This window comes from Syngnathus scovelli, chromosome 1, assembly GCF_024217435.2.
Source record: "Syngnathus scovelli strain Florida chromosome 1, RoL_Ssco_1.2, whole genome shotgun sequence".
Classification (NCBI taxonomy): Eukaryota; Metazoa; Chordata; class Actinopteri; order Syngnathiformes; family Syngnathidae; genus Syngnathus; species Syngnathus scovelli.
In genome coordinates, this window is record NC_090847.1 from 238,657 (window position 1) to 262,729 (window position 24,073).

The 24,073-nt window shown below is 49.2% G+C and overlaps 1 long non-coding RNA gene across 1 annotated transcript; it reads left to right on the forward strand.

Moving 5' to 3' along the window:
- The first annotated feature begins 3,871 nt into the window (after positions 1-3,871).
- LOC125989919 (uncharacterized) lies at positions 3,872-6,215 on the forward strand. Its single transcript, XR_007488749.2, has 4 exons — positions 3,872-4,010; positions 4,188-4,358; positions 4,504-4,581; positions 6,109-6,215. It is a non-coding gene; the product is annotated as an uncharacterized lncRNA (long non-coding RNA).
- The last annotated feature ends 17,858 nt before the right edge of the window (positions 6,216-24,073 follow it).

The following is a 24,073-nucleotide window of genomic DNA, read 5'->3' on the forward strand; positions in this document are numbered from 1 at the left end:
GAATATACACAACACATTTATTGAAGAAACATGAAATAGAATTACAAATCTTAATCACTCCAGAAACCGAACAATTTCACCCACTGATACCCGTGTTAATAAAATCATTCAATCCCAGAACAATTCGATTGCAAAACACAGTTCATGAAAGAGGGAATCAATTTTTAGCCAAGCAAAGAAATCAAGAAGTAAAAATCACATTTGTGCTTCTCCAAACAATTTATGTCACGCCACTATTCTCATAGTGACGGGTCCCTTGATCGAATTGACTAACAATATTGCTTTAAGCTGTTACAGAATACATTTTTAGCCAAGCAAAGAAATCAAAAAGTAAAAATCACATTTGTGCGTCCATGCGTGACTCACAATCCGACACCGTGTTCCTGTTTTATTTCTATTTTAACTTGCTTAGCTTATTTTGGCCCCTTTTTTGGTCTCATGTTTTGGTCTGGCGCCATCTTTTGGACAAATTTGGAATTTCAGCTCTGCCAATTTATTCCTGTGAACAATCCATATTTTACCATTTGCACCATCTCTTCCCCCCATGTTACATGACAGTAGAAATGGGTCACTATCAAAGCAGAGTAGCAGATCTGGAGTCAGCGCTGAAGCAACAAGGACAGGTAAGCTTATCAATGAGCACACCTTTTTCTCAGACAAAATAGCTACATTCTTCAGTCACTCATTCGTCTGGCATTACTGGACCAACAACCCCCCCCCCCCCCCCCCCCCCCCCCCTGAACGTGGCTGGGAAAATGTGGAGAAAAGCAAATGTCATTTTCCAGTCAACCAAAGAATTTGTGGATGAAAATGACACAACATTCCAAAGCTGTCCACGCGTTTGTCTCTTCTAGAATGTCAAGTGGGTGGAGGAGAAGCAGCTGCTGCGTCAGAGCAATCAGCAGTTGGCCGAAAAGGTGACGGAAAGAAAGGCGCTGGGCGGAGTCGCTTGGCGTCACACCCGTCCGGAAGCCCCGCAGATGAGGTCTGACTGTCTTTTCAGGTCAGGCGGATGGAGGCGGAAGAAGCGCGTCTGAAAGAGCACATCCAGGATATCCGAGACCAAAACGAACTGCTTGAGTTCCGCATCCTGGAGCTGGAGGTGGGAAGACTCGCACAAGCGTTTTGAGGCCAGAGATGTGACGGACGGACGGACGGACGGACGGATGCATGCCTCTGCCTTTCAGGAGAGGGAGTGGCGCTCCCCCGTCTTGAAGTTTCTGCAAGTCCGTTTCCCAGACGGCCTCAGCCCTTTGCAGATCTACTGCGAGGCCGACGGCGTGAGCGTACGTAAGGCGTCCCTCGCAACCCTAACCTTAACCTGAGGTCCCAGAACACCTTACATTGCTCCTTGCGCCTTTCCCCAGGACATCGTCATCAGTGATCTGATGAAGAAGCTGGACATCCTGGGCGATAACGCCGTAAGTGTATGTCGAACTCCTTATGTTCGCACTCCACGAGACTCGGCGGCTCAAATGTGACTTTTGGAAGGCTTTGCGCTGAAAGAACCTTGTTGACGCTGTGCCTTTGGGCTCTTGCAGAATCTCACCAACGAGGAGCAGGTGGTCGTGATTCACGCCAGGACCCTTCCCACCCTAGCCGAGAAGGTAACGCGCACGTCCACGCACGCTCTCGCATTCTGCTTATGTGACAGCAGCCTTTCCTCAGTGGTTAGAATACATCAAAGTGACCAAGTCAGCACTTCAACAGAAGATGTTGGACATTGAAAGTGAGAAGGTAGACAGACACGCGACATCAGCCAAGGGGAACTCGGGGCAATGTGCCCCAACAATTCTGACCTTGAGCTGTGCTAGGATATGTTCTGCAACCAGAAGGGCTACCTGGATGAAGAGTTGGACTTCAGGAAGCGTTCCATGGACCAGGCTCATAAGGTAAGCCGCCCTCAAATCTCCCGCCGGACTACTGATGGACGAGGATTGCGGCCCAGAGGATCATGGAGCTGGAGGCCATGTTGTACGAGGCGCTACCGCAGCGGGACTGCCCCGCCACGGACGGCGAAAAAGCCAGCCACGCTGGCGTGAATGACGTGCTGACGGCGGATCAGAGACAAGAGCTTAGGAGCGCCGTGGACCAATGGAAGCGAGCCCTGATGTGGGAGTTGAGGGAGCGCGACGCTTGCGTCCTCCAAGAGAGAATGGATCTGCTGCACAGCGCGCAACAGGTAAGGGCCCAAAGCCAGCCCGGCACTTACTTGCACGCTTACTGGCTTTTGAAGGCTACTTTCCATTTGTCCGTCCTAGAGGAACAAAGAGCTGAAAGAATTCATCGAAGCTCACAAGAGACAAATCAAACAATTGGAGGAGAAGTTTCTGTTTCTCTTTCTAGTCTTCTCCTTGGCCTTCATTCTGTGGCCCTAACACCAGCTGGTGAGTGAGCTCCAGCGGCACCGCACTCGACACCTCCGATACACTGCCAGCCGGTCTCAGACGTTGGCAGACGCTCCGATGCCGACGTATACCCCCCGCCACGGTGACAGAGGCACCGCGTCACACCGGCGCTCATCCAATCAGAAGGCAGGAAAGGCAAATTCACATGCAGGGCACTCTTGAACCAGAAGAGAGCGCCACAAAAAACGGTTGTTGCCCCAAACGCGCACTAAAAAGGGTCAGAATAACAAGAGTCCCACCGGCCAGCCGGGGCCACCCGTCCATCCATTTCTTCAGGGGGGGAAAAAATTGGAGTCACCGGTGAGTACATTTTGCATTTAGCTCTGCTTTTCTGCTTCTGTCTTCAAGTGTGTGGCATCCTGCGACCAAAGATTCAGCCAACCCCAAAGCGGTTGACCTCAACGTCCCACCACCATTCCTACCAGAGCAGGTGACGTGATGCTTTGGACATCCTTCCGTCTCAGATGCCCAAAAGTACTCTTTGCCACATCTGCGGCAATACGGTGTCTTTTCAAAGGTGCAAATAAATCCAGCGTGGGCGGAACACGCACGTCTTCGGTTTTTCCCGCTTTGTTTGTGTGACAGCTGTTGTGAAAATTTTACACAAATAAAGTTGTATAGTACAGGTTTGGCCAAGCCGCAACTCCCGAACCGCATGCGGCTCTTTTATGTTCATATCAACATTTGTGTGTGTGTGTGTAGGTGTGTGTGTGTGTGTGTGTGTGGGGGGGGGGGGGTTGTGCGTGTTGGCTTCACTTGAGTTCAATTTAGTATTTTCGTCAAAAGCGCATGTGGTGAAATTCCACAAAGTAGGATGGGCAAACACATTCCAGTAAACTATTAGTGTCAATTGGGCTCTCGAAATGGCAGGGAAAAGATGCACAGCAAAACGAAAATATGTAGATGAACACAGGACGTTTTTATCAGAGTGGGAAAGTTTCTATTTTTTGTTGAACGTGATGGCAAACCATTCTGCCTGATACGTCAGACCTCAGCGCATTTCAAAGATTCAAATCTTCAGCGCCATGCACTTCAGCTCACTCCATGCTAACATTGATCAGGCGTCGAACCCGCAACATCATGCTTCAGAGGTGGACATGCTAACCAGTGCGCCATTATGTCAACGCATAACAACTGTAAGAACTTCCGCCGGAATTCAAATCCGCGGGGAGAGTTAACTTGTTTAAAAGGGAGTGGGCAGAAGAATTATTTAATTTATTTAAATCTATTTGGAGTGTGCGCCATTATGTCAATGCATAACAACTGTAAGTCTACTAAACAAAACAGCGGTTGCTATATGACGTCTGCCACGTCGTGGTCACGTGACGCGGACGTGACGTCGACGCCTACTTTACATCCCACCGATCACAGGACCCCTCGGCTGCATAACCGCGCCCCCTTCCCAACCAATCGGATTTGCTATACGCGAAAACGACGCCAATGGGCGGGCTCTTCCGCCAGAATTTAAATCCGTGGGCGTGGCTCGCAACAGGAAGTAGGAAAATGGCGATGTTGACAAAGACACAGCGGATGGTAACATACGACTAACGAGAGAAATATTTTTATTTTCTGCTTGCAACTGGACCGTCCAGAGCGTACACGGTAAGTACAACTCATCGTTTTTAAAAAGAAGTACTTTTGTTGCTCTGAAAAGCGAGTGAGTGTGGCGTTTGGGGGGAACGTCGAATTTCGACGATTCTTTCTGGTCAACGGTTGTAAATGATTGCGTTGATTAAAAAAGAAAACTTGATGTAACTCTACTTTTAACTGCCGTTTCAGATAAGCGGGTATTACGTCGCAGTCATGTGCCGCGGATATGACGTAATTGGCTGAACTTCCACCAAAATTCAAATCTGTTGGCGCGATGGCCGTGAGCCACTGAGCAACGACGAATATCAACAGAAATATCTTTATTTTCTGCTTGCAACTGGACCGTCTACAGCGTACACGGTAAGTAACACTCATTGTGTTTAAAGAGATTTACGTTTGTAATAGCAACGTGTAGCTGAGGCGCTAGCAGAAGTGTAGCCGCGTTGCGTTGTACGTGTGAATATTGGTCCAGGCGAAATGTTAATGTTTAATTTCATTCCTTTAGGTTCCACGGTGTTTGTTGGCTGCAAGTTTTCCACTGCAAGAAGAGGCTCGTATCATTGACCAGGAGCGAGCTACAACGGTGAGTAGCCATAACATTTATGTTAAACACTTCCTATTTCATGTCTAACAGTACTTGATTTAACAAATAACCATAAATAAATACAGTGTGGGCACTGAAGTTAACATATGTGATTATACTGCCTAATCTGTCACCGAGTATATTGTTGCAAAGTAATATAAGATCCAAAGTTGTAATTCAGAATAGTTTTCAAAAGAAGGCCATTAGAATTATATACAAGTCTGATTACCCTGAACATAACAACAAGCTATTAATTAAATCACAAATTCTTCAATTCAAAGATTTGGTAGATTATCAGAATAATAATGTCTAACAGTAATTGATTTAACACATCACGATAAGTAGATTGAGTGTGGGCACTCTCAAGTTAACATATGTGATTATACTGCCTAATCTGTTACAGAGTATGTTGTTGCCAAGTAATGTAGAATAGATCCAAAGTAGTAATCCAGAATAGTTTTGAAAAGGCCATTAGAATAATAAACAAATCTGATTACCTTGAACATAATAGTTAAGTGTTGAATATGTCCTATGAAGTCAAAATTTGGCACCATCATGTGGTGAAATTTGGAATTGCATCACATCCAATTTTGCCTGGGAACAAACAGATTAAATAAATCTTAGACTTAAATAAGCCACTCCTTCTCAAACAAGTAAACTCTGCCCATTTTGCGCAGTAGATGGTCTGTTAATATCTAGTATTTATACAAAGTCATAATTTAAATTGCTTTTAACCTTCATTCATCGCTTCAACCAACATTACTCGCTCTTATTACCAACTTGTATCGATTTAACTGAGCGTTTAATACTTCCTATCAGGTCTCAAGTCAAGATTTGGCAAAATACAATTTCAGCAAATCCAATTTTGCCAGGCAACAAAAAGAGATTAAATAAACTAAATAAGTCTTCTTCCCATTAAATAAATCAGAAAAGTCTGTCTTGCAACCAGTCCTCTTCAAACAAGTAAAGTCTGCCCGTTTTGTGCCGTAGATTTTGTGTCTATGCCTAGTATTTATACAAAATCATAATTTAAACGACTTCATTCCTTCATTCACTTTGGAAATTTGGAATTGCAGCAAATCGAATTTTGCCAGGGAACAAAAATAGATCAATTAAACTAAATAAGTCTTCTTCCCATTAAATAAATTAAAAAAGTCTGTCTTGTAACCAGTCCTTTTCAAACAAGTAAAGTCTGCCCATTTTGTGCCGTAGATTTTGTGTTTATGCCTAGTATTTATACAAAATCATAATTTAAAGGATTTCATTCCTTCATTCACTTTGGAAATTTGGAATTGCAGCACGTCAAATTTTGCCTGGGAAGAAAAGTAGATTAAATAAATTTAATAAGTCTTACTACTTCCCAATAAATAAATTAAATACGTCTTACTTGTTCCCACTCCTTTTCAAAAAAGTAGTTTAAAACGAGGGCCCTTCACTCAACCTTTAACCTCAACACCGCACGTCACATTGTGTTGTATCTGTGAATGTTGGTTGTGGCCAAATGATAGTTTTCTTTCATTCGTTTAGGTTCCACGGTGTTTGTTGGCTATATGTTTTCCACTGTCAGAAGGATGAAAATACAAAGTACAACGCTTGGACGTGGGCGACGACGTCACCGGTGAGTCCTTCCTTCCTATTTATTTACCTTCTAGGTGCTAGGTGCCGCACTGAACAACATTATGCCGCACTGAACAACATTATGCCGCACTGAACAACACCATGCCGCACTGAACAACACCATGCCGCACTGAACAACATTATGCCGCACTGAACACCATGCCGCACTGAACAACACCATCCCGCACTGAACAACACCATCCCGCACTGAACAACACCATGCCGCACTGAACAACACCATGCCGCACTGAACAACACCATGCCGCACTGAACAACACCATGCCGCACTGAACAACACCATGCCGCACTGAACAACACCATGCCGCACTGAACAACACCATGCCGCACTGAACAACACCATCCCGCACTGAACAACATTATGCCGCACTGAACAACATTATGCCGCACTGAACAACATTATGCCGCACTGAACAACATTATGCCGCACTGAACAACATTATGCCGCACTGAAAAACACCATGCCGCACTGAACAACACCATGCCGCACTGAACAACACCATGCCGCACTGAACAACACCATGCCGCACTGAACAACACCATGCCGCACTGAACAACACCATGCCGCACTGAACAACACCATGCCGCACTGAACAACACCATGCCGCACTGAACAACACCATGCCGCACTGAACAACACCATGCCGCACTGAACAACACCATCCCGCACTAAACAACACCATGCCGCACTGAACAACATTATGCCGCACTGAACAACATTATGCCGCACTGAACAACATTATGCCGCACTGAACAACATTATGCCGCACTGAACAACATTATACCGCACTGAACAACATTATGCCGCACTGAACAACATTATGCCGCACTGAACAACACCATGTCGCACTGAACAACACCATGCCGCACTGAACAACACCATGCCGCACTGAACAACACCATCCCGCACTGAACAACACCATGCCGCACTGAACTACACCATGCCGCACTGAACAACACCATGCCGCACTGAACAACACCATGCCGCACTGAACAACACCATGCCGCACTGAACAACACCATGCCGCACTGAACAACACCATGCCGCACTGAACAACACCATGCCGCACTGAACAACACCATGCCGCACTGAACAACACCATGCCGCACTGAACAACACCATGCCGCACTGAACAACACCATGCCGCACTGAACAACACCATGCCGCACTGAACAACACCATGCCGCACTGAACAACACCATGCAGCACTGAACAACACCATGCAGCACTGAACAACACCATGCAGCACTGAACAACATTATACCGCACTGAACAACATTATGCCGCACTGAACAACATTATGCCGCACTGAACAACACCATGCCGCACTGAACAACATTATGCCGCACTGAACAACATTATGCCGCACTGAACAACACCATCCCGCACTGAACAACATTATGCCGCACTGAACAACATTATGCCGCACTGAACAACATTATGCCGCACTGAACAACATTATGCCGCACTGAACAACACCATGCCGCACTGAACAACACCATGCCGCACTGAACAACACCATGCCGCACTGAACAACACCATGCCGCACTGAACAACACCATGCCGCACTGAACAACACCATGCCGCACTGAACAACACCATCCCGCACTGAACAACATTATGCCGCACTGAACAACATTATGCCGCACTGAACAACATTATGCCGCACTGAACAACATTATGCCGCACTGAACAACATTATACCGCACTGAACAACATTATGCCGCACTGAACAACATTATGCCGCACTGAAAAACACCATGCCGCACTGAACAACATTATGCCGCACTGAACAACATTATGCCGCACTGAACAACACCATCCCGCACTGAACAACACCATCCCGCACTGAACAACACCATCCCGCACTGAACAACACCATGCCGCACTGAACAACACCATGCCGCACTGAACAACACCATGCCGCACTGAACAACACCATGCCGCACTGAACAACACCATGCCGCACTGAACAACACCATGCCGCACTGAACAACACCATGCCGCACTGAACAACACCATGCCGCACTGAACAACACCATCCCGCACTGAACAACATTATGCCGCACTGAACAACATTATGCCGCACTGAACAACATTATGCCGCACTGAACAACATTATGCCGCACTGAACAACATTATGCCGCACTGAACAACACCATGCCGCACTGAACAACACCATGCCGCACTGAACAACACCATGCCGCACTGAACAACACCATGCCGCACTGAACAACACCATGCCGCACTGAACAACACCATGCCGCACTGAACAACACCATGCCGCACTGAACAACACCATGCCGCACTGAACAACACCATGCCGCACTGAACAGCACCATGCCGCACTGAACAGCACCATGCCGCACTGAACAGCACCATGCCGCACTGAACAACACCATGCCGCACTGAACAACACCATGCCGCACTGAACAACACCATGCCGCACTGAACAACACCATGCCCCACTGAACAACATTACGCCGCACTGAACAACACCATGCCGCACTTAACAACACCATGCCGCACTGAACAACACCATGCCGCACTGAACAACACCATTCCGCACTGAACAACACCATGCTGCACTGAACAACACGACGCCGCACTGAACAACACGACGCCGCACTGAACAACACCATGCCGCACTGAACAACACCATGCCGCACTGAACAACATTATGCCGCACTGAACAACATTATGCCGCACTGAACAACATTATACCGCACTGAACAACATTATGCCGCACTGAACAACATTATGCCGCACTGAACAACACCATGTCGCACTGAACAACATTATGCCGCACTGAACAACATTATGCCGCACTGAACAACATTATACCGCACTGAACAACATTATGCCGCACTGAACAACATTATGCCGCACTGAACAACATTATGCCGCACTGAACAACATTATACCGCACTGAACAACATTATGCCGCACTGAACAACATTATGCCGCACTGAACAACATTATGCCGCACTGAACAACATTATGCCGCACTGAACAACATTATGCCGCACTGAACAACATTATACCGCACTGAACAACATTATGCCGCACTGAACAACATTATGCCGCACTGAACAACACCATGTCGCACTGAACAACACCATGCCGCACTGAACAACACCATGCCGCACTGAACAACACCATGCCGCACTGAACAACACCATCCCGCACTGAACTACACCATGCCGCACTGAACAACACCATGCCGCACTGAACAACACCATGCCGCACTGAACAACACCATGCCGCACTGAACAACACCATGCCGCACTGAACAACACCATGCCGCACTGAACAACACCATGCCGCACTGAACAACACCATGCCGCACTGAACAACACCATGCCGCACTGAACAACACCATGCCGCACTGAACAACACCATGCCGCACTGAACAACACCATGCCGCACTGAACAACACCATGCCGCACTGAACAACACCATGCCGCACTGAACAACACCATGCAGCACTGAACAACACCATGCAGCACTGAACAACATTATACCGCACTGAACAACATTATGCCGCACTGAACAACATTATGCCGCACTGAACAACACCATGCCGCACTGAACAACATTATGCCGCACTGAACAACATTATGCCGCACTGAACAACACCATCCCGCACTGAACAACACCATCCCGCACTGAACAACACCATCCCGCACTGAACAACACCATGCCGCACTGAACAACACCATGCCGCACTGAACAACACCATGCCGCACTGAACAACACCATGCCGCACTGAACAACACCATGCCGCACTGAACAACACCATGCCGCACTGAACAACACCATGCCGCACTGAACAACACCATGCCGCACTGAACAACACCATGCCGCACTGAACAACACCATCCCGCACTGAACAACATTATGCCGCACTGAACAACATTATGCCGCACTGAACAACATTATGCCGCACTGAACAACATTATGCCGCACTGAACAACATTATACCGCACTGAACAACATTATGCCGCACTGAACAACATTATGCCGCACTGAAAAACACCATGCCGCACTGAACAACATTATGCCGCACTGAACAACATTATGCCGCACTGAACAACACCATCCCGCACTGAACAACACCATCCCGCACTGAACAACACCATCCCGCACTGAACAACACCATGCCGCACTGAACAACACCATGCCGCACTGAACAACACCATGCCGCACTGAACAACACCATGCCGCACTGAACAACACCATGCCGCACTGAACAACACCATGCCGCACTGAACAACACCATGCCGCACTGAACAACACCATGCCGCACTGAACAACACCATCCCGCACTGAACAACATTATGCCGCACTGAACAACATTATGCCGCACTGAACAACATTATGCCGCACTGAACAACATTATGCCGCACTGAACAACATTATGCCGCACTGAACAACACCATGCCGCACTGAACAACACCATGCCGCACTGAACAACACCATGCCGCACTGAACAACACCATGCCGCACTGAACAACACCATGCCGCACTGAACAACACCATGCCGCACTGAACAACACCATGCCGCACTGAACAACACCATGCCGCACTGAACAACACCATGCCGCACTGAACAGCACCATGCCGCACTGAACAGCACCATGCCGCACTGAACAGCACCATGCCGCACTGAACAGCACCATGCCGCACTGAACAACACCATGCCGCACTGAACAACACCATGCCGCACTGAACAACACCATGCCGCACTGAACAACATTACGCCGCACTGAACAACACCATGCCGCACTTAACAACACCATGCCGCACTGAACAACACCATGCCGCACTGAACAACACCATTCCGCACTGAACAACACCATGCTGCACTGAACAACACGACGCCGCACTGAACAACACGACGCCGCACTGAACAACACCATGCCGCACTGAACAACACCATGCCGCACTGAACAACACCATGCCGCACTGAACAACACCATGCCGCACTGAACAACACCATGCCGCACTGAACAACACCATGCCGCACTGAACAACACCATGCCGCACTGAACAACACCATCCCGCACTAAACAACACCATGCCGCACTGAACAACACCATGCCGCACTGAACAACATTATGCCGCACTGAACAACATTATGCCGCACTGAACAACATCATGTCGCACTGAACAACACCATGCCGCACTGAACAACACCATGCCGCACTGAACAACACCATCCCGCACTGAACAACACCATGCCGCACTGAACTACACCATGCCGCACTGAACAACACCATGCCGCACTGAACTACACCATGCCGCACTGAACAACACCATGCCGCACTGAACAACACCATGCCGCACTGAACAACACCATGCCGCACTGAACAACACCATGCCGCACTGAACAACACCATGCCGCACTGAACAACACCATGCCGCACTGAACAACACCATGCCGCACTGAACAACACCATCCCGCACTGAACAACACCATCCCGCACTGAACAACACCATGCCGCACTGAACAACATTATGCCCCACTGAACAACAATATACCGCACTGAACAACATTATGCCGCACTGAACAACATTATGCCGCACTGAACAACACCATGCCGCACTGAACAACATTATGCCGCACTGAACAACATTATGCCGCACTGAACACCATGCCGCACTGAACAACACCATGCCGCACTGAACAACACCATGCCGCACTGAACAACACCATGCCGCACTGAACAACACCATGCCGCACTGAACAACACCATGCCGCACTGAACAACACCATGCCGCACTGAACAACACCATGCCGCACTGAACAACACCATGCCGCACTGAACAACACCATCCCGCACTGAACAACATTATGCCGCACTGAACAACATTATGCCGCACTGAACAACATTATGCCGCACTGAACAACATCATGTCGCACTGAACAACACCATGCCGCACTGAACAACACCATGCCCCACTGAACAACATTACGCCGCACTGAACAATATTATGCCGCACTGAACAACACCATGCCGCACTGAACAACACCATGCCGCACTGAACAACACCATGCCGCACTGAACAACACCATCCCGCACTGAACAACACCATGCCGCACTGAACAACACCATGCCGCACTGAACAACACCATGCCGCACTTAACAACACCATGCCGCACTTAACAACACCATGCCGCACTGAACAACACCATGCCGCACTGAACAACAACATGCCGCACTGAACAACAACATGCCGCACTGAACAACAACATGCCGCACTGAACAACACGACGCCGCACAGAACAACACGACGCCGCACAGAATAACGCAATACCGCACAGAACAACACCATGCCGCACAAACAGTTTTAGATAATATTACGTCGCAGTCATGCGACGCGGACATGACGTCAATAGGCGGAACTCATGGCAAAATTATAATCCGTGGGCGTGGCTTGCAACAGGAAGTAGGAAAGCGGCAATGCTGGCAAACAAGACACAGCGGTTAGTAACACGACGACTAACAAGACAAATATTTTTGTTTTCAGCTTGCAACTTGACCGTCTAGAGCGTACAAGGTAATTACAACTCATTGTTTTGAAAAATATGTTTTTTTGTTGGCCTGAAAAGCGAGGCAGTGTGGCATTTGGGAGGAACGTCGAACTCGGCGTCTGCTTCCAGCCACAGACGCCAAATTTCGACGATTATTTCGACTGGTCAACGTTTGTAAATTATTGCGTTGATTAAAAACTTTATTTAACTCTACTCTTAACTTTGCCGTTTCAGATATGCGGGTATTACACCGCGGAAATGACGTCAATAGGCTGAACTCTGGCCAAAATTCAAATCTGTGGGCGCAATGGCCTTGAGCGAGACAACGGATACAAACACGACGATTATCAACAGAAATATCTTTATTTTCTGCTTGCAAGTGGACCGTCTAGAGCGTACACGGTAAGTACAACTCATTGTGTTTTAAAAGATTTATGTTTGTGTAGTTTGCGTTGCGTTGTATCTGTGAATGTTGGTTGAGGCTAAATGTTAATGTTTAATTTCCTTCCTTTAGGTTCCACGGTGTTTGTTGGCTGTATGTTTTCCACTGCAAGAAGAGGCTCGTATCATTGACCAGCAGGAGCTACAATGGTGAGTACCCCTTTCGTCGTCCATTTATGTTAAACACTTCCTGTTTCATGTCTAACAGTACTCGATTTAACAAATAACCATAAATAAATACAGTGTGGGCAGTCAAGTTAACATATGTGATTATCCTGCCTAATATGTTTATCACAAATATGTCACTAATATGTTTATTTGTTTATCACAACACCTTTGGACCTTCAGCAATCGATTATTTCCCTTCATCTACATAGAGACAGAACGATGGTGTCTTAAACATCTCATTCATTTCACCAAATAACTTCACGCAGGTGGATAACGGCCGTCTCGGTCACGCTATGTTGCGTGATGCAGTTTTGAAGAACCAAATGCATTTATTCAATGAATAAGTCAAGCTAGATCTATGTTTATGATGTTGTACGTTACGGTACCGATTGAAGTTGAGTCCGAAGCCAGTGGAAAACAGCGCTGCGTTTGTGCTCTCCAGGTACAAATGTTGTGATCTCTGACTGACGACCGGGCGAGACTCGAGTAAGAGATGTCCAAACGAGCTCCGGCAGGGCGGGTCAAGGCGGAGCGAACGGACGCCTTTCAGGCCGCCAATGACGAGCTGAGAGCCAAACTGATGGACGTCCAGTTAGAACTTCAGCAGGAGAAGAACAAGGTGAAAACCTCAACAGACAGACACTGCCTTCCTCCCTGCCTGCTTCCCTGCCTGCCTCCCTGCCTGCCTCCCTGCCTGCCTGCCTCCCTGCTTGCCTCCCTCCCGGCCTCCCTCCCTCCCTCCCTCCCTCCCTCCCTCCCTCCCAGTTTCCCCGATGTAGATTTGACATGCGTGTGCCATGACTGTGTCAGCCTACGTCAACAAATGCACCGAGGACGTCAGCACCACTAAGAATATCATCACCCGGGGCAACCAACGACCCTGGATGACTGAGGAGGTACGTCAAACGCTACGAGCGCGGAACTCTGCCTTCAAGTCTGGCGACAAGGAGACACTGAGGACAGCGAGAGCCAACTTGAACCGTGCCATCAGGGTAGCGAAGCGAGACCACAGTCGAAAAATTCAGGATCGTTTCCACGACGCCAACAACACCAGGAGTATGTGGCAAGGCATACGGGCGATTACAGACTACAACTCACCCTCCCCCCCCGGTGGGTGAAGTTGATGCTGACTTTCTAAATGGTCTAAATAACTTCTTTGGGAGGTTCGAGGCACTAAACGGCACTCCAGCAGTTAAAACTGTCCCCCATCAGGAAGAGGAGGTACTCTGCCTTGACTCCGCCGATGTGTTGAAGACCCTGAGGAGAGTCAACCCCCGTAAGGCCCCTGGCCCCGACAACATTCCTGGGCGTGTGTTCAGGGAATGTGCAAGTCAGCTGGCTGGGGTCATCACAGACATTTTTAACACCTCGCTGGGCCAAGCCACAGTGCCAGCGTGCTTTAAGACTGCCTCCATCATTCCGGTGCCGAAGAAACCTCAAATCACCTCATTTAATGATTACCGGCCTGTTGCACTGACTCCGGTCATGATGAAGTGCTTCGAACGGCTGCTTAAAGATCACATCGTTTCCAGACTCCCCCCATTATTTGACCCGTTCCAGTTTGCCGACCGGCAAAACCGCTCCACTCAGGACGCCATCTCCTCCGTTCTTCACCTGAGCCTGGCTCACCTGGAGGAGAAGAACACCCATGTTCGGATGCTGTTCCTGGACTTCAGCTCAGCGTTTAACACCATCATCCCACAGCATCTAGTAGGAAAATTGGAACACCTGGGCTTCAACACCCCCCTTCGCAACTGGCTGCTAGACTTCCTCACCAACAGACCTCAGTCAGTCCGGGTCGGACAGAACACCTCTGATGTCATCACCCTCAGCACAGGCTCCCCTCAGGGCTGCGTCCTGAGCCCCCTGCTGTTCACCCTGATGACACACGACTGCGTCCCCAGGTTCACCACCAATCACATCGTGAAGTTCGCAGACGACACAACGGCGGTGGGGCTCATCAGAGACAACAACGACCTGGACTACAGAGAGGAGGTGGAGCAGCTGGTGGGCTGGTGCAGAGACAACAGCCTGATCCTGAATGTGGAGAAGATGAAGGAGATCATCGTCGACTTCAGGAAAAACCAGCCTCACCACGCTCCACTGATCATCAACAGCTCAGCTGTGGAGGTGGTCAGCAGCACCAAATTCCTGGGGGTCCACATCACAGAAGACCTCACCTGGACTATGAACACTACGGCACTGATCAAGAGGGCACAGAAGCGCTTGTACTTCCTGCGGAGGATGAGGAGAGCCCACCTGCCCCCACCCATCATGAGGACGTTCTACAGGAGCACCATAGAGAGCATTCTGACAAGCTGACTCTCTGTGTGGTGTGGAGGCTGCACCGCCTCCGATTGGAAGAACGTGAGGAGAGTGGTGAGGACAGCAGAGAGGATCATAGGGGCTCCTCTTCCCTCCATTCAGGACATTTCATCTCAGCGCTGCATGTCCGGTGCCCGTAACATCAACAATGACCCATCACACCCCCACCATGGACTGTTCTCCCTGCTGCCCTCTGGGAAGAGGTTTCGCACAATCCGCTGCAGGTCCACCAGGTTCTGCAACAGCTTTTTCCCTGCTGTCATCAGACTGTTGAACATTAGAACTGTTGAGCTCTAAACTGAACTCTGCATCACACATTCACAGAACTGTACTTTATGACACTACGGACCTCTATCTTGCACTATCTCGCACTACCAACTTTACTGAACTTGTGTAAACCCTTTAAATAGAAGTTTAATACATGGTTTAGCATTCCTCTGCACACTCTTGAATACTGTTTTGCCTACTTGCACTATTGCATAATTAGCACTGCTGCACTTTATACTTATTTGTAATATATATATATATATACAGTATATGTATATATATATTTTCATAGGATATGTTACTTCTATTCAACTGCAATATCACTACTTTGTTGTAAGCCGTGTGCAACGAAATTTCGTTTTGTATGCACCATGTGCAGACAAGATGACAATAAAGTTTGTCTAAGTCATGTCAGGTCAGCTGTCTGGAGAGAGAGAGAAGTCAGGACCTGCGGGCGGAGCACCACCGTGCCACCGCCGCCATGACGGAACTCAAAAGCAAACTCCATGAGGAGAAGCAGAAAGAGTTAGCCGTTACCAGGGAAACATTACTGCGGCAGCATGAAATGGAGCTGATGAGAGTGATCAAAATCAAAGATGGAGAGATCCAGCGACTGAATGCCTTGGTCCTCAGCCTGAGGGACGGCTCCATGGACAAGGTGATCCGCTCAATCCGTGTCTGACTATCCGCACGCCACGTCGGGCTCCGATGCGGCCGCTACCGTATTGTGTAGCTTGTCCTCAGTAAGCGTCGCGGCGCTCCGTTGCGGTCTCAACGGCCCGATGTGGCGCAATGTCTGCTCAGGTGAGGAGCGGGGGCGCTTTGCTGGCGGAAGTGGAGGAGACGCGGCGGTGTCGGGAGACCGAGCGGTGTCGCCTCCACCAGGAGCGCGGAAGAAGCCCTGGCAGCGGCCCAGCAGGCCTGGCAGTCCCGAGCGGCCGAGCTCCGATCGGCTCATCACCAGCATCGGGAGGAGCTGAGCCGAACCAAGAGAGACTGCGAGAGGGAGATCCGCCGACTGGTAGGACTGATCAGATGCGCGGTGCGTGGCTATGTTCCCAATTTCGTTGTATACCTGCAGTGCAATGACACCTAAGGCATTCTATTCTATTCTATTTCACAAGAAGAAAACGTCCGGTTGCTCGCTTCGCTTTTGTCACAGCAATGGTGTTCTAGTCGATTCAAGATAAAAATTGGCCGGTTGCTCTCTTTGTTTTTGTCACAATTCTGGCAAATAAGTTTGCCCGCCTGCCTGAGCGCTCCCCGTTTGTACATCCAGATGGATGAGATCAAGCTGAAAGACAGAGCGGTTAGTGTTTTGGATAAATCCCTGGGGCCGGCCACGTCCACCGCCTTCAGCTGCAGACTCAGGCTGCCGAGCAGCAGATCGCTGCCCTGAGGGATTCCCAAAGGGCGGGCCTAAACTACCCTGGAAGTGGGGTCAACGGCGCTACTAGCAATCCTCTTCATAGCGTAAGCCACCTCATCACACACTTGCAGTACGCATGACTTAGTTCGTTGCTGGAGGAAGGTAGCACAAAAACAGTTTTGAACTTTGAACGAGTGGTTGTGTGTGTGTGTTGCGGGGCGTTTTCAGTCTCAGGAGGATCGGGACACGCGAAGGTTTCATCTGAAAATCGCTGAGCTCAGCGCAGTCATCAGGAAACTGGAGGATCGAAACGCCCTGCTTTCTGAAGAGCGCAATGAACTGGTAATTTATTGACGGCACGCTTGAAGGTTTGCGCTACGTTTGATGCGCGCCATCCAGCGAGGCACCCATTGCGCTTGCTTATTAGTTGAGCGGCGCGGCGAGTCGGTTGCCTGGTAGATGTCTTTTATTGGGAGCCAAAGCCACGATTCCGTTCAAACCGATGCAAAAGGAATGGATACGTTCTGGCCCGCGTGTTGTGCGTCTTTCGCATCCCGCACTTCATGCTTGCAGCTTAAGCGACTGAGAGAAACAGAAAGCCAGTTTCTGCCACTCCTGTACAAAAACAAACGCCTGAGCAGGAAGAATGAAGAACTCTCACTGGTGCTGTGTCGCCTTGAAAACAAAGTGCGCTTTGTCACCCAGGAGAACGAGGAGATGGCAAGCTTGGTAAGTCGACGCGGACAACGGCGGCGTGCCAACAGAGTCCACTGCATTTGTGTTCCACAGAGAAGGCCTAGTTCGCTCAATGACCTGGAGCGCGGTTGCGGCCAGCAGGACGGTGAAATGGAGTTCCTTCAAGTTGTGGAGCAGCGGCACATCATCGACGACTTGTCCAAGGTCTTCAGGCAGGTGACTCGGTGCACGTACGACAGCGCCGCGCTCGCTCGCTGTCGCCAGGAAACCTTTTCCGTCCAAAGCTTGGCCGGCGGCCGCCATCCAAAAAATTGGCCCCTTAAACTCCGACCTTTCAAGCAGGAGCATTGTGCGCACGCGTTTGAACACGCTTTAGACTTGTTTTGCCGTTTTCAGCAGCTCAAAGCTCCCGTTTTGTCAGCGCCTTTGCCACTCGCTGTGCGCTGAAAACGACGGACTCGCCCGGCTGCTCAGCCCGTCAACCATGAGCCGCGAGCGCGACGTCATTGTCCGTAGGCAGCTAGTGGCAAAATGCACCCTGTTAGAGTTGCGCTCGCTCCAACTTATTTTGCAAGAACCACACGGGAGACAAGTAAGTTCTTTTGGACACCTGCAGGTGGAGAGTCCATCCGTTGTACGAATGAAGTCTGACTCTCGGCTCTCGCACGAGCATTTTTATTAAGAGAAACAGGGTGGGTGTAAGAGTGGATTGAATAGAGAAAGCCCTTGACCTCTAGTCAAAACATAGCAAGGGATGTTTTACGACTTTGTGTAGGAAGGGATAAGCGATAGGGATAAATAAGGGATAAATAATATTATTTATTACAGGTTGCAGTCAAAGTCAAAGCAACATAATCATACGATAAAGATAATCTGGAAAACCCTGACACACCCTGTAGTTGTCACTTTTGGAAAAGACGAGCGTCCCTCCAATCATCGCCGGTGACGGGTTTTTCAGGCTCTGGAGACAGGAGCTCATGTCAGAAATGTCATCGTGAGTCGCGTTTGTTTCTGCGCCGGAGCCGTTCGTTCCCTTTGCATCCAAAGAATCTCAAAGGCGGATTATTTGTGTCGACAGGAGAGAGATTTGCTGCTACGATACCGACGTCGAGAATCTCTGAGGAGGAACAAAGCGTGAGGTCCTGCAAGGTGAGTCTGTTTGTTTGCGGCTGCTTGGTGTTGCGCAAGATGAAATGGCCTTTTTCTCGCTATCGTTCCTCTCGTCGATTCATCGTGAGGTGTCGCTTCAGTTTGTTCAGAGAGATGTTTGCTTCCGCGCCCGCAGGTCATCGAAACATTTTACGGCTACGACGAAGACGTGTTGGTGGACTCGGACGGATCGTCCTTGTCTTTTCACACCGACAGAACCCCCGACACGGAACCCGAAGAGGTAGCCCGCCATTTCTGCCAGCGTATTGGCGCCAAACATTCCTCTTCAGCCTGGAATCGGACTCGTCTTTGCGTCGCGGGTGCTTTGTCGCCGGTCTGACTGATTCTGGTACTAGTGCTGTGTTGCATTGGTGTGTGCATGAGGAGGCGGAGCTTCGCTACCGCCAGCTGACGCAAGAATATCAAGCGCTGCAACGAGCCTACGCTCTGCTAGCCCAGACCAGCGGAGGGGACTACGACGCCGAGAAGGAGATCAAGGTGGCGCCCCTTCCCGCAACCCCCGGCCGGGTCGCAGCCTCCCCGTTCTCACCCAGCCTCGGGTGTTCTCTGGTCTGAAAGGAGGAGGAGGAGCCTCCCTCCTCCTCCTTTCAGACCAGAGAAAAGCTGATGGTAGTGTCAAACGCACCTCTTTCAATAATCACTCTTCCCTTAAATATCTACGAAAGTTATTTAATTCTCTAACATGTTCGGAGTTACTTTTTACGCGGCCCGTCAAAAGGGGAAACGGGCCTGCGCCCTTCAAATAATTAAATTACTTTCAGTTCTACACCAAACCGATAATCCGATTCAAACACTTCCGTTAATTTATTCAGACGAAGCAAACTTTCAAACGGATTGAAATTCACTCGTGTCTCAAATAACTACGAAAGTTATTCAATTCTCTAAAATTGTCTGATGTTACTTTTATTTATTACGGTCCTATGTTATACCATAATAACCCCCCGCACATTAATCAAATTGTCAAATCAACCCCGAACCATCGATTGTACATTCAGTACAAATCAGCGCACAACAAAGTAGATGAATATACACAACACATTTATTGAAGAAACATGAAATAGAATTACAAATCTTAATCACTCCAGAAACCGAACAATTTCACCCACTGATACCCGTGTTAATAAAATCATTCAATCCCAGAACAATTCGATTGCAAAACACAGTTCATGAAAGAGGGAATCAATTTTTAGCCAAGCAAAGAAATCAAGAAGTAAAAATCACATTTGTGCTTCTCCAAACAATTTATGTCACGCCACTATTCTCATAGTGACGGGTCCCTTGATCGAATTGACTAACAATATTGCTTTAAGCTGTTACAGAATACATTTTTAGCCAAGCAAAGAAATCAAAAAGTAAAAATCACATTTGTGCGTCCATGCGTGACTCACAATCCGACACCGTGTTCCTGTTTTATTTCTATTTTAACTTGCTTAGCTTATTTTGGCCCCTTTTTTGGTCTCATGTTTTGGTCTGGCGCCATCTTTTGGACAAATTTGGAATTTCAGCTCTGCCAATTTATTCCTGTGAACAATCCATATTTTACCATTTGCACCATCTCTTCCCCCCATGTTACATGACAGTAGAAATGGGTCACTATCAAAGCAGAGTAGCAGATCTGGAGTCAGCGCTGAAGCAACAAGGACAGGTAAGCTTATCAATGAGCACACCTTTTTCTCAGACAAAATAGCTACATTCTTCAGTCACTCATTCGTCTGGCATTACTGGACCAACAACCCCCCCCCCCCCCCCCCCCTGAACGTGGCTGGGAAAATGTGGAGAAAAGCAAATGTCATTTTCCAGTCAACCAAAGAATTTGTGGATGAAAATGACACAACATTCCAAAGCTGTCCACGCGTTTGTCTCTTCTAGAATGTCAAGTGGGTGGAGGAGAAGCAGCTGCTGCGTCAGAGCAATCAGCAGTTGGCCGAAAAGGTGACGGAAAGAAAGGCGCTGGGCGGAGTCGCTTGGCGTCACACCCGTCCGGAAGCCCCGCAGATGAGGTCTGACTGTCTTTTCAGGTCAGGCGGATGGAGGCGGAAGAAGCGCGTCTGAAAGAGCACATCCAGGATATCCGAGACCAAAACGAACTGCTTGAGTTCCGCATCCTGGAGCTGGAGGTGGGAAGACTCGCACAAGCGTTTTGAGGCCAGAGATGTGACGGACGGACGGACGGACGGACGGATGCATGCCTCTGCCTTTCAGGAGAGGGAGTGGCGCTCCCCCGTCTTGAAGTTTCTGCAAGTCCGTTTCCCAGACGGCCTCAGCCCTTTGCAGATCTACTGCGAGGCCGACGGCGTGAGCGTACGTAAGGCGTCCCTCGCAACCCTAACCTTAACCTGAGGTCCCAGAACACCTTACATTGCTCCTTGCGCCTTTCCCCAGGACATCGTCATCAGTGATCTGATGAAGAAGCTGGACATCCTGGGCGATAACGCCGTAAGTGTATGTCGAACTCCTTATGTTCGCACTCCACGAGACTCGGCGGCTCAAATGTGACTTTTGGAAGGCTTTGCGCTGAAAGAACCTTGTTGACGCTGTGCCTTTGGGCTCTAGCAGAATCTCACCAACGAGGAGCAGGTGGTCGTGATTCACGCCAGGACCCTTCCCACCCTAGCCGAGAAGGTAACGCGCACGTCCACGCACGCTCTCGCATTCTGCTTATGTGACAGCAGCCTTTCCTCAGTGGTTAGAATACATCAAAGTGACCAAGTCAGCACTTCAACAGAAGATGTTGGACATTGAAAGTGAGAAGGTAGACAGACACGCGACATCAGCCAAGGGGAACTCGGGGCAATGTGCCCCAACAATTCTGACCTTGAGCTGTGCTAGGATATGTTCTGCAACCAGAAGGGCTACCTGGATGAAGAGTTGGACTTCAGGAAGCGTTCCATGGACCAGGCTCATAAGGTAAGCCGCCCTCAAATCTCCCGCCGGACTACTGATGGACGAGGATTGCGGCCCAGAGGATCATGGAGCTGGAGGCCATGTTGTACGAGGCGCTACCGCAGCGGGACTGCCCCGCCACGGACGGCGAAAAAGCCAGCCACGCTGGCGTGAATGACGTGCTGACGGCGGATCAGAGACAAGAGCTTAGGAGCGCCGTGGACCAATGGAAGCGAGCCCTGATGTGGGAGTTGAGGGAGCGCGACGCTTGCATCCTCCAAGAGAGAATGGATCTGCTGCACAGCGCGCAACAGGTAAGGGCCCAAAGCCAGCCCGGCACTTACTTGCACGCTTACTGGCTTTTGAAGGCTACTTTCCATTTGTCCGTCCTAGAGGAACAAAGAGCTGAAAGAATTCATCGAAGCTCACAAGAGACAAATCAAACAATTGGAGGAGAAGTTTCTGTTTCTCTTTCTAGTCTTCTCCTTGGCCTTCATTCTGTGGCCCTAACACCAGCTGGTGAGTGAGCTCCAGCGGCACCGCACTCGACACCTCCGATACACTGCCAGCCGGTCTCAGACGTTGGCAGACGCTCCGATGCCGACGTATACCCCCCGCCACGGTGACAGAGGCACCGCGTCACACCGGCGCTCATCCAATCAGAAGGCAGGAAAGGCAAATTCACATGCAGGGCACTCTTGAACCAGAAGAGAGCGCCACAAAAAACGGTTGTTGCCCCAAACGCGCACTAAAAAGGGTCAGAATAACAAGAGTCCCACCGGCCAGCCGGGGCCACCCGTCCATCCATTTCTTCAGGGGGGGAAAAAATTGGAGTCACCGGTGAGTACATTTTGCATTTAGCTCTGCTTTTCTGCTTCTGTCTTCAAGTGTGTGGCATCCTGCGACCAAAGATTCAGCCAACCCCAAAGCGGTTGACCTCAACGTCCCACCACCATTCCTACCAGAGCAGGTGACGTGATGCTTTGGACATCCTTCCGTCTCAGATGCCCAAAAGTACTCTTTGCCACATCTGCGGCAATACGGTGTCTTTTCAAAGGTGCAAATAAATCCAGCGTGGGCGGAACACGCACGTCTTCGGTTTTTCCCGCTTTGTTTGTGTGACAGCTGTTGTGAAAATTTTACACAAATAAAGTTGTATAGTACAGGTTTGGCCAAGCCGCAACTCCCGAACCGCATGCGGCTCTTTTATGTTCATATCAACATTTGTGTGTGTGTGTAGGTGTGTGTGTGTGTGTGTGTGGGGGGGGGGGGGTTGTGCGTGTTGGCTTCACTTGAGTTCAATTTAGTATTTTCGTCAAAAGCGCATGTGGTGAAATTCCACAAAGTAGGATGGGCAAACACATTCCAGTAAACTATTAGTGTCAATTGGGCTCTCGAAATGGCAGGGAAAAGATGCACAGCAAAACGAAAATATGTAGATGAACACAGGACGTTTTTATCAGAGTGGGAAAGTTTCTATTTTTTGTTGAACGTGATGGCAAACCATTCTGCCTGATACGTCAGACCTCAGCGCATTTCAAAGATTCAAATCTTCAGCGCCATGCACTTCAGCTCACTCCATGCTAACATTGATCAGGCGTCGAACCCGCAACATCATGCTTAAGAGGTGGACATGCTAACCAGTGCGCCATTATGTCAACGCATAACAACTGTAAGAACTTCCGCCGGAATTCAAATCCGCGGGGAGAGTTAACTTGTTTAAAAGGGAGTGGGCAGAAGAATTATTTAATTTATTTAAATCTATTTGGAGTGTGCGCCATTATGTCAATGCATAACAACTGTAAGTCTACTAAACAAAACAGCGGTTGCTATATGACGTCTGCCACGTCGTGGTCACGTGACGCGGACGTGACGTCGACGCCTACTTTACATCCCACCGATCACAGGACCCCTCGGCTGCATAACCGCGCCCCCTTCCCAACCAATCGGATTTGCTATACGCGAAAACGACGCCAATGGGCGGGCTCTTCCGCCAGAA